Here is a 14,710-nt window from a genome sequence, read left to right as displayed (position 1 = left end):
GAAAGAAAATAATTGGCAATCATACTGCAGCCTCATTAAGAAAAAATGGCACTTCAGACTGAAAAATCAAGCAATGAAAGTTTTAAAATAAGCAAAGGCAAGCAACTTCTGTCTCATATTCCACACTACACATCATCTATACTGGGTTTTATTTTCAGCTCTCTTTGTCTTTTATTATGCACTTGCAGAAAGAGATATGCGAGACTGCTATGTATTATGGAGATTTTATTATTTCACTGAGTATCTGAAGACTTCTTTAATGTCAAAATCTCCTCATAAACTCAAGTTTTATGCCTAACTTCCCTTTCTGCCCAACACAAAAGAGCAAACACCTAATGTTTTCTTGCTGCAAAATGAATGACTGAAAGCCAAGAGAAAAAGAGAGGAAGGCATCCCACCTACATCAGCAGAGCAATGTGCCAGCATGCACATTACCACAATCAGATGTTCCAGATGTGCCTCTGGGTCAAAAAAAGACTTAGGAGTACCTATCCTAGAACTGTGTCCCAGTGTGAGATACCTGAGCATAAACAATTGCTGTTGATTAATAACTCGGGATCTGTCAGCATGTGCATTAGTCATCTATTCACTGCGTGCATCTTCCCCATCTATGCTCCACTACGGTAAAAGTTTAAAAAAATTTTATCTGTTTAACCTCAAGTCTCACAGCAGAGTTGCCCAGCATTGCCCAGAAATGCACACTCTGCTTCTCTGGAGCATTTCTGCAAAAGATCCCTAAATATCTTGAGAACCACCCTACCTCCAAAATCACTAGGGACCTTTCTTGCCCACTTGGCAGCTGTGTACTGGCGTACATCTGTTTGAGTGGTTCACCCAGCGTTACAGAGGAAACTAACAAGAAAACTAGACCTATGATCCTGATTTTTCAGTTCTCTACTTTTCCAATTAGTCACGGCTTCCTTCCATTCCTTGCAGAGCACCTTCAGAGCAGCCTTTGAAGCTGGAGGGTCAAATGTGAAAAGCAATGCTGAAAACTCAGGTTCAGTACACGGCAGGGAAGTACAACGCCGATCCATTTTGCTGCACAGCTGCCCAGATCCCAGGGACAAGGGGCAGGCGGGTGGACACAAAAGGCAACAAGGCTTTTAAAAGAGCAAGCCCACATGTGAGGTGAAATTTTATTTCTATTTGTCAGATGTAAAGCTCCTAGAACAGTGGTTTAAAGCTGTTGTCTATGAGGCTGTTGCAGCAAACACACCACCATACCGTTTTATTCTACCCATCTCATTTCGGCAATTATCTCAAATTTCAGTATTTACATACCTGAAAAAGTCAATTTACCCAAGCATCACCACCCTCCCCAAACTGCAGAGCATTCCACCAGCTACAGCAGAATCTCAGACAATTCTCAGCTCGAAAAAGCCCCAACTTGTTTTCAGCTCGAACCTCAGAAGAAAAAAATTAAAATATGCACAAGTTTAGCGACAGTTCCAAAGTCTCTGAAAACGGGCTTTCATCACGAACACACTGACACGGCTTCAACTAGAGCAAACAGGAACGCTGTAATTTCCCAATCTTTCCAACATCTTAAGGAGTATTTCTAATCAGATGTCGTCCCTGCCTCACGTTTATTATGAAAGACTGAAACCCGAGGTTTACTCCGGAGCTTCAATAACAAGGGCACAATGATCTCACGGCAACTGAAGCGATTTAAGCAAGACACCCGCTGCATGACCAAAATAGCCCGCTCCACAAAAGGAGAGGCACGGTTTCACACTTAGCCTCTTTCATGACAGCCAGCGTCTCCGCGGCGCGCTGCCTTGCCCGCACGCCGCGCCTTAATGATCCCAGAAACTGTTACCGGAGTTCGCATCCCTCCCCGAACCGACGGCACCGGGGGTAGCGGGGGGCACGGCGGGACGCGCTGCCCGCCTGCCCCGGGAGGCTGCAGGTGGCGGCGGTGGCGGCGGGGCCGGGCGAGGCGCGGGGCTCGGCGGAGGGGCTGCCCGGGGCTCCCGGCCGTGCAGGCGGCGCGGAGGGGAGCGGAGGGGAGCGGGAGAGCGCGCACGGACACACGCGCACTCCCCGTTACGCAACGCGCGTATTTCCCACTTTAAGGAATAAGCGCTAAGCGCGCCTGCACAGCCCGCGGAGCTCCGGGGGCGGGGGTGCAGCCCCCCGCCTGACCCCGCGCAACAGCTGCCGTGCCTGGGAGGAGGAGGAGGAGAAGGAGGGGAGAAAGCACGCTGCCCCCCCGCACGGCCAGCCTCCCCCCAAACTTCGCCCCCCCCGCCCGCTCCCCGTCCCCAGCGGGGCTGCCGAGCCGCGGAACAGGCGCACTCACCTCGCCTCCGCGCAACTTTCGGGGGTCGCCCCTCTCGCTGCAGCCTGGGCGGGAGGTGGGGGAGGCAGTGGGGCGGGGTGGAGTGGGCCCGGGGGTGGGGGGGGCTGTTACGGCTGAGGAGGTTTGGGGAAGGGGGAGGTTGCTCTTGTTGTTGCTGCTGCTGTTGTTTCGGAAATTCTTATTAGTATTTCTCTGCGGTCAGAAACCTGCACCCTCCCCCCCCCAAATGAAAAAAAAAAACCCCGACCCAGACGATCATCACATGGCGATTGCTTTGAACCAGCTGTTTCCAGAGCCAAAGTCTTGCGGAGAAAAATAAAGGGGGAAGGGAGGGAAGGAGGGGAGGGCTGGCAGGGGGGCCGGAGGAGGAGAGAAAGCCGCAGCGGAGGGAGGGCGGGTGGAGAGAGGGCGGGCGGCGGGGGGAGGGGGAGCAGCACCGCGGCGGCTGTGTCGCTGCCGGAGCAGCACCCGGGGCCGGCGGCGGTGGCAGCCCGGCCGGCGGAGGCGGAGGAGAGAAGGCGGCGCTGCTGTGCTGCTGCTGCCGCGGCCGCTGCTGCTGCCCGGCTCTGCCGCCCGCCGCCGCCTCCCGCGCCCCGGCCCAGCGCCGCCCCCGCCCCTCAATCGCTACATTGTTGACATTCGCAGGCTGACGTCACCCTCCCCGCCCCGCCGCGCGCTCCATTCACAACAACGCTACGCCAACGGCGCAGCGCCCGCCGCCGCGCCTACGCCCGCCGCGGCCCCTACGCACGGGGAGCGGCGTACGGCCGCTCCGCGAATAGCGGCGGTGCCGCCGGCGCTCCGCCCGCCCCGCCCCTCCCCTCCGCGAGCGGCCCGCGCATGCGCGGCATGGGCTCGCTCGCTCCCTCCCGCGGCACGCTCTGTGTGTGTGTGTGTGTGTGTGTGTGTGTGTGTGTGCGCGCGAGAGAGAGAGAGAGAGAGAGAGAGAGTGCGTGCGTGCGGGCGCGCGCGCGCGCGCGTGCCGCCGGACCCCGCGCCAGGGCTCGCGCCGGCGACCGCGGGGGGCTCTGGGAGCCGTAGTCCGCCGCGAGGGGCCGCCATGGCGGCGGGGGCACCCTGAGGGGGGCCCCGCCGCGACGGCTGTGGCGGTAGGGAGGCACTGGGCAGGGTGCGGTGGGCAGGGCAAAGAACACCCACCCCAGTTACCCTTGGCTGCCAGCGGGGCCGCCTCGGTGTTGATGCCTGCGTTACTTTGCGCGCTCCGCCCCCCGGAGAAACCTCATCCTACTTAGTAGTGCCGACCGCAAGCGCCCAGCAGTCATGAGTCAGCCGTGCCGAACATCGCACGGGGAGGTGAGCGCTCCCGGGACTGAAAACAAAAACAAAGCCCCGACAAGTGTTCCCGACGCGGGAGCGCTGATTGTTATTCTCCTCCTCTCGTGTGTGTGTGTGTGTGTGTGTGTGTGAAGCTCTCGAATCCGAGCCCTTTTCCCACCCCGAGGCTTGGCGCCATGGTTCCTTTTGCCAAGTGGAAAGCTGTGATTCCTGCAAATTATCCTGGTGCCGGCAGCCAGTGCTTCTGAGCGAGACCCCAAATGTCAATGGACATGAGATGCAGCTGGGAGAACCGGTAAATGAATAAGCCGCATTCTGCAAGCCCGAGTTACTCAGCCGGGCTCGGACAGAAAAACATAAAGATGAAAGACAGCTGATAAAAAGGAAAGTTGGAGAATAAATGATTCACAATAGGGGCCGTGAGTGAGATTATCTCTGGAGACATCTCTAATTAAAGGGCGTTGGATAACTAGAGGGCTACATTTTCCTGGGTCAGTGGTCTTGAAAAAGAAATTGCAGTTGCAGTAAATGTCAATAAAGAATGATGGTGACCTACTGCTAACAAAAGCACGTTCAGTAATTAACATGTGCATGTTTGTTATTTTTTCTGCGTTTGTCAGTTTTCATTGTACATTTTCATCCTCTGTTTCCCCCTTTCACTATAGACAGATGATATACTGTGTTTTCTATATCTTTTAGAGAGGAGCCATTCCTGTGAAATTTTATCAATGATGTTTTCTCCTAAAATTGCAGCAGCTACCTGCGTTTTCGAAGTCTACTAAACTGCAGAAAATGATGTTGCCAGCCTAGATTCAACTCTTTTTATGTCAGGGCAGGCATATAGTCACTTCTCAAAAACGTGATTCTCTTCAGTTTGCATTTTGCGCTGTTGTCCACTTGTGTAAAGTGGAAAACCTTTAGTTCCTTATAGCATTCTGCCCCTACTTTTCCTAGCTACATGGGGCTGCAGAATAGCACCCCACTGGAGATTTTGACTCATAAACTTCACTTTCTCTTTCCAAGTAATGTTCATATAAAGCCTTGCTCACCAGTACCATTTGGGTTCTAGGTCTGCAGACATATATGGTGTTAAGCACATGAAAAGTCCCACAGGGTGTAAGGAGACTCATCATGTTTATACTCTAGTAGGGCTGAGTCTTGTTTTTCCCTGAGACACAAAAATAATTTTGTATTGGCGTGAGAGATAAAAATACTGTAATGAGAAGGATGGAGAGATAAAAATAAGCCATGCAGCATTTGTAATGCTTTAGTTAGCATGCTACGTGCCCGTTATGCCACTGCATTCAAAGTGCACGTATTCTGTTATTTACAGCACACTACAGGAAATAGGGCTCCAGGTAGTCAAAGCCATCCTAACTGAAAACTCAAAGCACGCCGTGTATGCTCTGCCCATGCCACAATAATTGCCATTTATCTTACTGGCTGATGTTTTAAAATGAATACTACTATTTGGCTTAAAGGAAGAATAATGTGAAAATGTCCATTTTTGGGTTTTATTATTCAATCTATGCTGTGATAAAATTTGTAGTGTCTTCAGTGCGAATTAAGTCATGCTTGTGCAGGACAGAGATATCAACACAGAATGAAAGAAGGTAGAGCTAAGCAGGGACTCTGCACAGAGGCTTTTTGAAAACTCACCAAGTAGCTCTATGTAGCTTTTGGTATCTAAATGTTATTAATAATTTTGAGATCAACTCATAATTCAAGACAGAGTTCACATTCCCATATATCACTCAGATTATGATTTTGTTATGACGGTTGTATCTCCATATAACAGTAGAAAATGGGAAAAACTGGCAATTGTTATTATTATATTATACCAACCAAATGAAGCCTACCGTTTAGCAATGATATTTTAATATAATATTTAATATTTTAATGCCTTGGCTTCCCAATTCATTCCCAAACTGCTTATATTCCAGCAACAAATCTAGTCTCATACTGTTTCCATTGCAATCAACTATCTTCATGCCTAACATTTTGTATATGTAATTATTTCTGAACCATTTTTCTTGCAGTGCAGCCAAACATATATTCCAAACAAATATGAGTTATTTAAAGAGATGTCATGTATGGTCTTTCAAAACAATACCCAATTTGTCAGGCAATAAGAACAAAATAAGGTAAGAATGAATGTGAAGAGGTACAATTTAGAAGTTGACCCAAGAACACTTAAGGGATAACTTGCTGTGAATGCTGCAGCACATCTTCCAGAAAAGGCTGTATCCACTGCATCCACACATTCAACAGCATCGTTGGCTCAGAGCTATGGACAAATTTCCTGCTTGCATGTTACCTTTACTAACATATTAATTAGGTGGTTTCGCCACACTGCCATGACTTCATCTCTTTGGAGAGGACTGCCTGGTTGAGCTTTTGGCACTTGACCTACTTTTCAGTGGTTCCTTTTTGGATAACACAAAACTTTCCAGGGTAGCTGAATTATGAATATATATTTCAATCATATTTCATATGTAAATTTAAAAGATTTTAAAGTGAATCCAATATTGTAAAACATGTCCCAACATCCCTTTCTGAGATCTCATTTGCATATCAATCTTGTAACTTGAATAGTCTTAATAGTGCCACTTGTTGGAGAGCTCTGTGTATTGCAAGGTATTTCAGTCACGTATTTATAAAAACAAATGGTTTTTTACTAGTAAGAGGCAATTCCTAATTTAAAGTGCTATGGAAAGACAAGTACTGCAGTTTTGGCTTCAACCACGCTGACTCAAAGACTGTGAATGAGCAACACATTAGTGAATCTTATGCAATTTGATCTTTACAATGGTAATGAAGGAGTGAAAAGGGAAAAATAAGACAAATTTTGCAGGTTTTAATTCAGGAAGTTGTTTCCTTCTGAAGTACATTTTGCCCTGCAGCATTTGGGTTGAAAAATACCAGTTTTCCTGGGTAAACCCTGGTCTTGCACAGAGATCTAAGTCATTATTGGTAATTAGGCACATATTCTCCTGGGTTATGCAGGTAGAATTAATGACATTGCATAATTTTCTTCGCAGTGATTAAGAAATTCACAGTTGATTATTGATTATGCTACAAGCACCATATGTCTTTTCACAAGCAGATCCTAACACACCCCAGGTACATTATGTTTCCTGGAGCACTGACAGTACTAGCAGCACATCCTGAGTCAGTGGTGGTGACAGCTACGAAGGAGACATTGTCATGGTGTGCGATATCAAAGATCCACAATGTAGTGTCTCCGGAGCGTGGCTTGACACCACATCAAAAGCTCCACAAAGGAGCATTTGTCATGCACAGGGCTTCAGATCCCTGGCATGGTATTTTGAGGATCTGATGAGATATAATATTGGAAATATATTGAAGTACCAACGCAGCATTGTTGCTGGGACTAAACTTACAGTGTCAGGAAACAAGGTAGGAAAACACAGCAGGCACTGACCTTTAAAAAATTGATGCGGGTAACATAATAAAAAGGGAATATAAGGAACTCTTTGTATGTCAAGAAACAGAGGGGTAGGAATCGTTAAGGTTTACACATTATGTCCAAAAAGCGTTCTGTGGTCACTAAGTGGATTGTCTGGTTTTTCTCTTTTTCAAGAAAAAAAAAAAAACAAACAGGTAAATTGTTCACATCACCTGCTTGCTAGGAACACCCAACTTAGGTTTGATATAGTTTAATTTGGCAAAAGTAATAGCAACACCTATGCGAGACAGGTAGGATGAATGAGCTAAAGATTATTCTTTCCAATGGTTTTACAGGAGATTAGAATTTGTTAGTCCAAAAGCAAACACCACCCTAGCAGCCTGCTGGTGCTTTGAAGTTCAGTTGTTGCTGTGAAAAGCAGTCCAAATACAGCCCATGGCAAGTCCTGGAGAGGGCTAGCCAGGTTTAGGCTTTGTCCTTCCTCATTTTGTTTTAAGTCAGTGCCATCTTCTGAGAATTTCCTCAGCTCTATTACTGCTTTCAGCTTTTTTTTTTTAACTTAGGGTGCTCATTATTATTTACAAATTGTGAGTTACATTTTAGAATTTGTCTTTAGAACGATATTTTAAAATATAATATAAAACTTTTTTTTTTTTTGAGTGTTCTAAAGGTCAATGCTGTCAAATTCCATTTTCATGGAGGTCTGGATGATCCTAAAGTCTGGTTCTAAAAGCAAGGACATCTGAAATGACATATTTAAATCTTGGTTCACACGTTCTCCTATCACTAAGAATCAGCACAGCCAAATGGTTTGAGGGCAGTTGTGGGCAAAACCTTGTTTTAACTCAGCTTGTTCAAAAGCTGAGCAAAATCGTTTCAACAACACTTGGCCTTTATAGTTATTGTATTAATAGTATAGAAATCTGGCAGAAATTAAACCCCCTTGCTTTCCAGCTAGCCCTGAGATCAGAGGGGCTGGGTGGGGCTGAGCTTAATTTCTGACTACAATCAATTTGACATTGTAAGTCCACTTTGTTCGTTAAGATCCCAGATACACAAATAGTTTGGGTTAAACTGTAAGTCTGGTCTCCTTCACAATCACAGATTCACAAATTTTGCAGCGTACCAATTCAGCACTGGAAGTCTGGTCACATTCAATAGGAACTTTCACAAACACAGATTTACAAATAGTGCAGTTTTTTGGAGCAACATGTTATAGATTCTCCCGGGGTTGCTGGTGCTAAGTTCACTAGACCTGCAAAGTGCTAGCATGTAGCACTATCTATGAGTGTTCCCAGGTATGCTCCAATGCAGTCAGAGGTCTAAATGTTACCAAAAATGCATCACTGCCTTTGGGGAAGAGAGAGGAGCAAGCCCATTGACTTGTCTGCAACGTGAGGGATTTCAAATGCCACCTTCCACTTTGGGGGAGAAGTGGAGGTAGTCAAATATTCTGTTACTGCTGTCATAAGTGGGGGAGGGGGGCAACTACTTCATATGTAAATGGGCAGATACAAAGAGAGGAGTACAAAGACTGGGGGTCTTGTGCAAGGCCAGCACAGAGCCATGACACCTTGCTACCACTCCCTCTTCCACTTGGCCAATTGATAAGGGTCATCCTTCCTCCTGATAACTTATCACCTCAGCACCAGACCGTCATGTCCATGGTAAGTCCTTCACCACTGTCTCATGGAAATCCCTTCACCATATCAGTTATGGCATAGCTCATGGCTGTACGCCTCATTCCTAACCCAGCTTTCCAGAAAAGTGAAAATATCTGCAGCAAACCATGAGAGGAGACAAAACATCTGCTTTGTCCAGTCTGTCCTTCTGCAAATTAAGGGATGCACAAGAGGATTAGAAAAATGCTTCTTTCTCTTGAACAGTGCTGAGGGAGGGAAAACATCTGGGACTGGAGAACAGAGGGCACACAGAGGTTAATCTAGATATGACAGAGTGGTGTTTGTGTTCTAGATATTAAATGTCAGGCTGGAGACTTTTTTCCATTCAAGGTTTAGAGATATTTCTGAGCAGTTTAGGTTGCAGTTCTGACATGTCACAGGGCACCAGTTATTTGGCAAGATTTAATTGAAAGTCATTATTTTGGGAAGGAACAGAGGATAAGTAAGAGGAAAAGCACTATTCTGTGGAGAGAAATTGCTATTTCTAAGGACTCTTCTACTCCACATAGCCTTCAACATCAATGAGAGTTTATACACATGTGCCAATGGCTGAATGGGCTTAAATTCACTTATTAAGAGTAAAAGCCTAGAGGTAATTATTACTCACAGAGGTGCTGAGTTAGTAACAGGTGTGACCTTCTAGCACCCATGATTCTGCTTTCAGTGTATGTTATAATAGGCCTTTTTCTTTCTTTCCTGGATGGACTGTGCAACCACAGCAGAGGACACCTGGCTGTTGTCTTATGAAGTCAAGAAGGAGTTTCTTCATAACTGGCAGTTCTGGTGGGATGTCAGACTGGGTGCCTGGCTGCCTCTTGTGCCTCTGGCACTGTCTCTCAGTGCTGTCTGGGCTGCTATCATGGTGGCTGTGTGCTCTCTTTGCCTCTGCAGGAGGAGGAATACTGAAGATGCTGCTGCTTAAGCCTTACCTGGAGAGGTATTTCTGGTGATGAGTCATGCAGGATGTAGCAGATGGAGCCATGGAGACAATGCAGTGCTGGTGTGACTGGGAGAGAAACTTGGAGCACTGAGGGTGGGCAGTGGAGATGGAGGGGAGGACAAAGCAGAATGCAAAGCCACCAGCTTTGTCAGAGCCCAGCAGCAGTAGACACGACTGTGTTACGAGAGATGTGTGAGGTGTCCAGTGTGCCTTCAAAGGGAGGGGTGGGAAGTGATGCACAGCAACACTTGGGAATGTTAAATTTAAAAGGCAAGTCTGATCGTCGTGTAGTTTAATAATAACATGTGCTTCATGAAGCTGAAACATGACTGGTGCATAAGAAGGCTTGTGCTGGTTGAGGATGGTTTCTGGCTGACCAGAGACTGGAGAAGGACTGGTGGGAGTGCTGGGGGAGAGCACAGAGGGTGCAGATGTACTGGCACTCAGCAGGCATACACTGGCCCTGCTGGCACGGTGGCTCCCCTGCCTCTGGTGGCCTTAGGAAAGCCATTGGAGTATTTTGGAGTTGTTATTAAAGGCTAAATCTCTGACATGCTGCAGTTCTGAGAGGGTGTGGAGGGGTTGGAGTGCTTCAGTGCTACACTAAAGACTTTGGCTTTTGCAGGGGTAGTTCATTTTGTTTTAGCTCTAATAGTAACCAAAGACTTTAGGCCCCAGTGAAGCTGGCTTTCCACTGACTTAGTTAATTATCTGATTAATTTACTTTTCACATCAATTTGTTTTGCTTTTTTCAAGAAAGCACCTTAAGCAAGGACCAGGGCAGAAAATATATTTCTGTAAGGATGAAGATGGCTCTTTCCATGCAGAGGAATTTATAAGCTGACTTCAACTATTTTTTGATTAAAAGATAGTGTTACTGATGTGTTAACACATAAGGCAGAAGTCAAGCCTCTGTTATTTTTCTCTCTTAGAGGTGAAAGCAGAGTGCATTGGCTTGCAGTGTGTGGTGTTTTTACAGGGTTTATTTGGTAGCTGCAGCAAATAATTGTGACCTCTGATTACAGGAGTGATTTAAAACTGCTCTTTGCTATGTTAACTTGAAGTTGTGAACTACAAAGGTTTGCAGTGAATAGCTTATGAATAGAAAAGGAACTCTGTTGGAACTCGCTATTATGTTTGAAGTTGGTAGGAACCAGATATTGAAAAGACCCGCTGGTTCACTGAATTAATTCATCGCACATGCAAGACAGAAACTCCTGGCACACTGATATCCTTCCTGTGTTTCTCAGGAAAATGAAAATATGTTGAGATGTTTCTGGACAAAATGCTTTGACACAAGGCAATCCATTAGGATGTCTACATTTTGACCCAGTCTGCCATCTAGTTAATTTTTACATTAAATTTTCAATGTCAGTTGCAGAATGACTAAAAAATTAAAGCTTCATGTAGAAGAAAGATGATTTATTATGTATTTATCTTTCTTGCAGTGAAAGGAAATGCTGTTCTATAGCTGTTTCTGTTCTGGTTTTCTCTGAAAAGTTGTCAGTTTAGTCTAAATGTAGATGTTGTGAAAACATACATGAAACACAAGGCTGATAATGTTTTTAGTTTTGTTTGGGTTTTTGTTTGGGTTTTTTTTAATATAAGTCAGAAAACCATTTTTGAACAACTGGCAACACACCACTTTTGAAATCCATTAAAGATACAGTAAAATCTTGTGATCAGTAAGGAAACAAAATATTGGTGGTAAAAGAAAAAAAATAAACGAAGGCTGTAAAGAGTGATGAACAAATTCCATGTGAAGAAATTTCACTTGTCTAATAATTGAACTTAATTTAATTTAACTAGATGTGTAGGCCAAGAAATCTTTTCTTTGTTCTTTTTTTCTTAAATGGACTTTCGTAGGAAGTTGATAGAGTTCCTCAAAGGAATAGACTTGCTATCTTCAATTTGTGAATGGTACAGCCTACTTTTGTCTGTAGCTTATGAAATTTGGTCTATTTTGTCATGACTACTTTCTTTGTTAAAAGGTAAAATGCACATTGGGCAAGTCCTCTATGGCAATTTGCATAGAAAGTGATGACAAAGAACAATTAATTCCTCATTATTATGCAGTGAAATGCTACTTTGCTCCTAAGTGACTGTAGAGGAAGGTTTTTTCCCTGCGTGTAAATCTGTTGCAGCATTGTTCTAAAAATAGTACTTAAGAGCCCTCTGCACTCTTTATAAATCAGGGTCTTTGACACTCCAGTCGGTTCTCCACAGAGAGATTTTTCTCACACATGCTGAACACTACAAGTATCGCCCCAAATATTCATCACAATAATAAGCATCAGAATTTTGTTAGATAAGGCAAGATAGAGTAATTTAGTATTTTGTCAAATTAGATCTCTATCCTTTTTATCTGGAGATCAGTATTCAAAGTACACTCAGATCACACACAAATAGAAACATATTCCTGCCACACACAGCTAGTCTGTACAGAACAAAGAGTCGAGATATCGTTGTCTATGAAGGCTTGATTCTGAGTACAGATTTCATTACCAGCTCACCATAGGATAATGAAATTCCTTCGGGGCAAAGATGAGGTACATCAAAGAGGCAGCATGGAGAGGCAGACTTTGTTAGTGCATGCTCTGTCACCTGCATTACTGGTCCTTGCCTGCCTTTAATTTGTAAGGAAATGCTAGTAATTCAAACCCTTTTATTGGACCAACTTATATTTATATATATATATACGTGCATAAATCTATGTCTATACACAGAGAAATATGTATTTTTTAGCATACAAAACCTTCTGAAAGTTGTTTGGCTTTGCAACAGAAATGGAATACAGAAAATAATTAATTTCTTGAGAGCAAAAGACTGCCCATACAGGTCCTAAAATCATCTTTGTATTTACTAAATAAATGCTGTCTGCATCATGTAGATAAACAACCCTTCCTGCAACTTTGCCTTTTTATTTCTGTAGCAATTCAGAGTGACTTTAGTGCCTGTGGAAATGAGAGGACAATGTTCGGCATGACCAGGAGCTACTGAAGACATGAATCACTAAAGCTTTCCCACAAAGCTTTGCCAATAAGGGAACAAAAGGGTTGCCCTACAGAAACACATCACGGGTATATCTAGTCCAGCATCCTGCCTCTGGTAGTGGCCAGTAACTGATGCTTCAGAGCAAATCAAAACCACAGCAAGCACCTAGCTAATTATGAGATGTGATGCGTAGAGGAAAAAAAATAAAGGTTGGTCCTGACTCACAAGAGAGCAGTTTATGCCCTGAAGCGTGAGGTTTGATTTCCCTTGTATCCGTTTGCTTAACTCACACAGTTGCAAATACTATTTATGCTTAAAAGAGTTTCTAATCCTCTCTTGGATTCTAATCAACAATCTGCCTCAATAACCCGAGAGTTACCAGGAAGTTCTCGGGGCTGAGCACACACTGTATGAAAGCTTTGTGCTTTGCTAGTTTAGGGAAAGTTTTCCAGCCTTGGCCTAACACCCACTGCCCCGAGGATCAGACCTAATTGTCTAGATGAAAAATACCCGAGCTACCACTCCCTTCCCCTTGAGCCCTGCCTAACTGAAGCAGTTAATTCTTTCCCAGCCCCTACTTGCGAAACGATTGCTTTGGAGAGATTTCTTTTGCTGGCACTGGGCAGTGGTTCCCCCTTTCTATCCTTCTAGGAAGTTTGGACAGGTTCCTCTCTGTGTCTCACCTCTGTATGCGAGAGGTCTGCCAGCAGTCAGAGGATGCTGCCTGGCCACGCTGCCTCCCTCCCACTGCTGCAAAGGAGAGGGCAGTGACACGCAGAGGAACAGAGCATAGGGAAGGTTCACAGAGGACAGCAGTGGTGCCAGTTCTTTCTGCCCTTTCAGTATTTCCTCATGAAACAGCAGGAGTTCCACTTGGACTGCTCTGTGAAAACATGCAATACCTGGGAGACTCCCTCTCCTTCCCAGCTTAGTCCAGATTTTCTTCTCTCCTGGGCAAGAATGCAAGCAACGCTTTCAAATCGTCCTTTGATGACCTTGCATGACCTTGAGCATCATTGCAGCGTGATCCTGGATCCATTACAGCAGAGTGATAATCCTCTCTGCACTCTCTCCGTTGCATGTGGTTTTCTACTATGTACATTGCAAAACGGTTATTTAAATCCAGCACATGGACCTTAACAGCAATATCAGAAAGTAAATGAGATCAAAAAAGGCTTACCTACTCCCCATGGAGCCTAAGTGCTCAGCCTAAATGTGTGAGCCTGAGCTCCTGAACAGAGATGGCTCCTAAACTAGGAGGTACACAAATTCTGCAGATTTTCATCCTAAAATTTTGCCTTCACAACCTGATGCTGTCATTGCTGCATAGATGAAGAAAGACAAGCCTCAGTTTCGAGGTGGCCAGCAGACTGAGGGCTGAGGGTGTGCTTCTGAGACAGTTCTAAACACCTCTAATGGCACCGCTGCCATGGCATCCTCGCCTCTGGCTGTGTTTTCCCATCCCCTCCCTGCTACTTGCCCCTAGGGCAGGCACTGGTGTTGAAGTACACCAGTTTGGGACCTCAAGTGGCTGCACACTTCTTTGCAGAATTAGTTTTTTGTCAGCTTAACTTCCTGAACCAGCTGGCCAGGAGATCAGATAAGACCAGGACATGTGCAAAGGGAGGAGTGGGAGTAGGAGTCTGGGGACAGGGCAGAGCACCCCATACTGATGTGGATCCACTACCTCGAGAGTCCAGCAAAGAGGCACCCCTGCTTCAGCCTGGCACCCCACAGGAGGCTGCTCCGCCTGCTTTATGCTCCCCTGTGTGGAGGTTCCCCAGCATCTGACCAAGGGCAGCAGCTCTGTGTTTTAACGAGGGGCAGTGCTGTGAGTCCAAGAAGAGAGGCAGGTTGGTGCGGTGGGGAAGGGAGCAGGGCAGGGGACATGGGGGTCAGGTAGTGAGCTCAGACAGTGAAGAAAAAGTGATAAGTCTGCTGGCTTTTTGCAGGCTTAGAATGGGAAACTCTTGAACCTTGTGTGCCCCTTCTTGTGTGAGGCAGAGACACTGGGCAAGTTGGGAGTGCAGTGAGGGCTGGGAGCAAGCTGCCTGCATGAGCAG

At 45.6% G+C, this 14,710-nt stretch overlaps 1 protein-coding gene and 1 long non-coding RNA gene across 2 annotated transcripts in view; one reads left to right on the top strand and one right to left on the bottom strand.

Annotated features, from left to right (window-relative positions):
• BACH2 (BACH transcriptional regulator 2) overlaps positions 1–2,684 on the bottom strand; it is a 182,799-nt gene extending 180,115 nt beyond the window's left edge. Inside the window, exon 1 of the mRNA XM_014881433.2 lies at positions 2,306–2,684. The gene's annotated coding sequence lies outside the window, so the exon portion shown is untranslated. The remainder of the gene's footprint in view (positions 1–2,305) is intronic.
• Positions 2,685–3,446: 762 nt separating this feature from the next.
• Positions 3,447–4,168, top strand: LOC148224434 (uncharacterized). Its single transcript, XR_015802896.1, has 2 exons — positions 3,447–3,619; positions 3,736–4,168. It is a non-coding gene; the product is annotated as an uncharacterized LOC148224434 (long non-coding RNA).
• Positions 4,169–14,710: the final 10,542 nt, after the last annotated feature.

This window comes from Sturnus vulgaris, chromosome 3 (genome assembly GCF_052056855.1).
Source record: "Sturnus vulgaris isolate bStuVul1 chromosome 3, bStuVul1.hap1, whole genome shotgun sequence".
Taxonomy (NCBI): domain Eukaryota; kingdom Metazoa; phylum Chordata; class Aves; order Passeriformes; family Sturnidae; genus Sturnus; species Sturnus vulgaris.
This window is presented reverse-complemented; position numbering and strand designations above follow the sequence as displayed.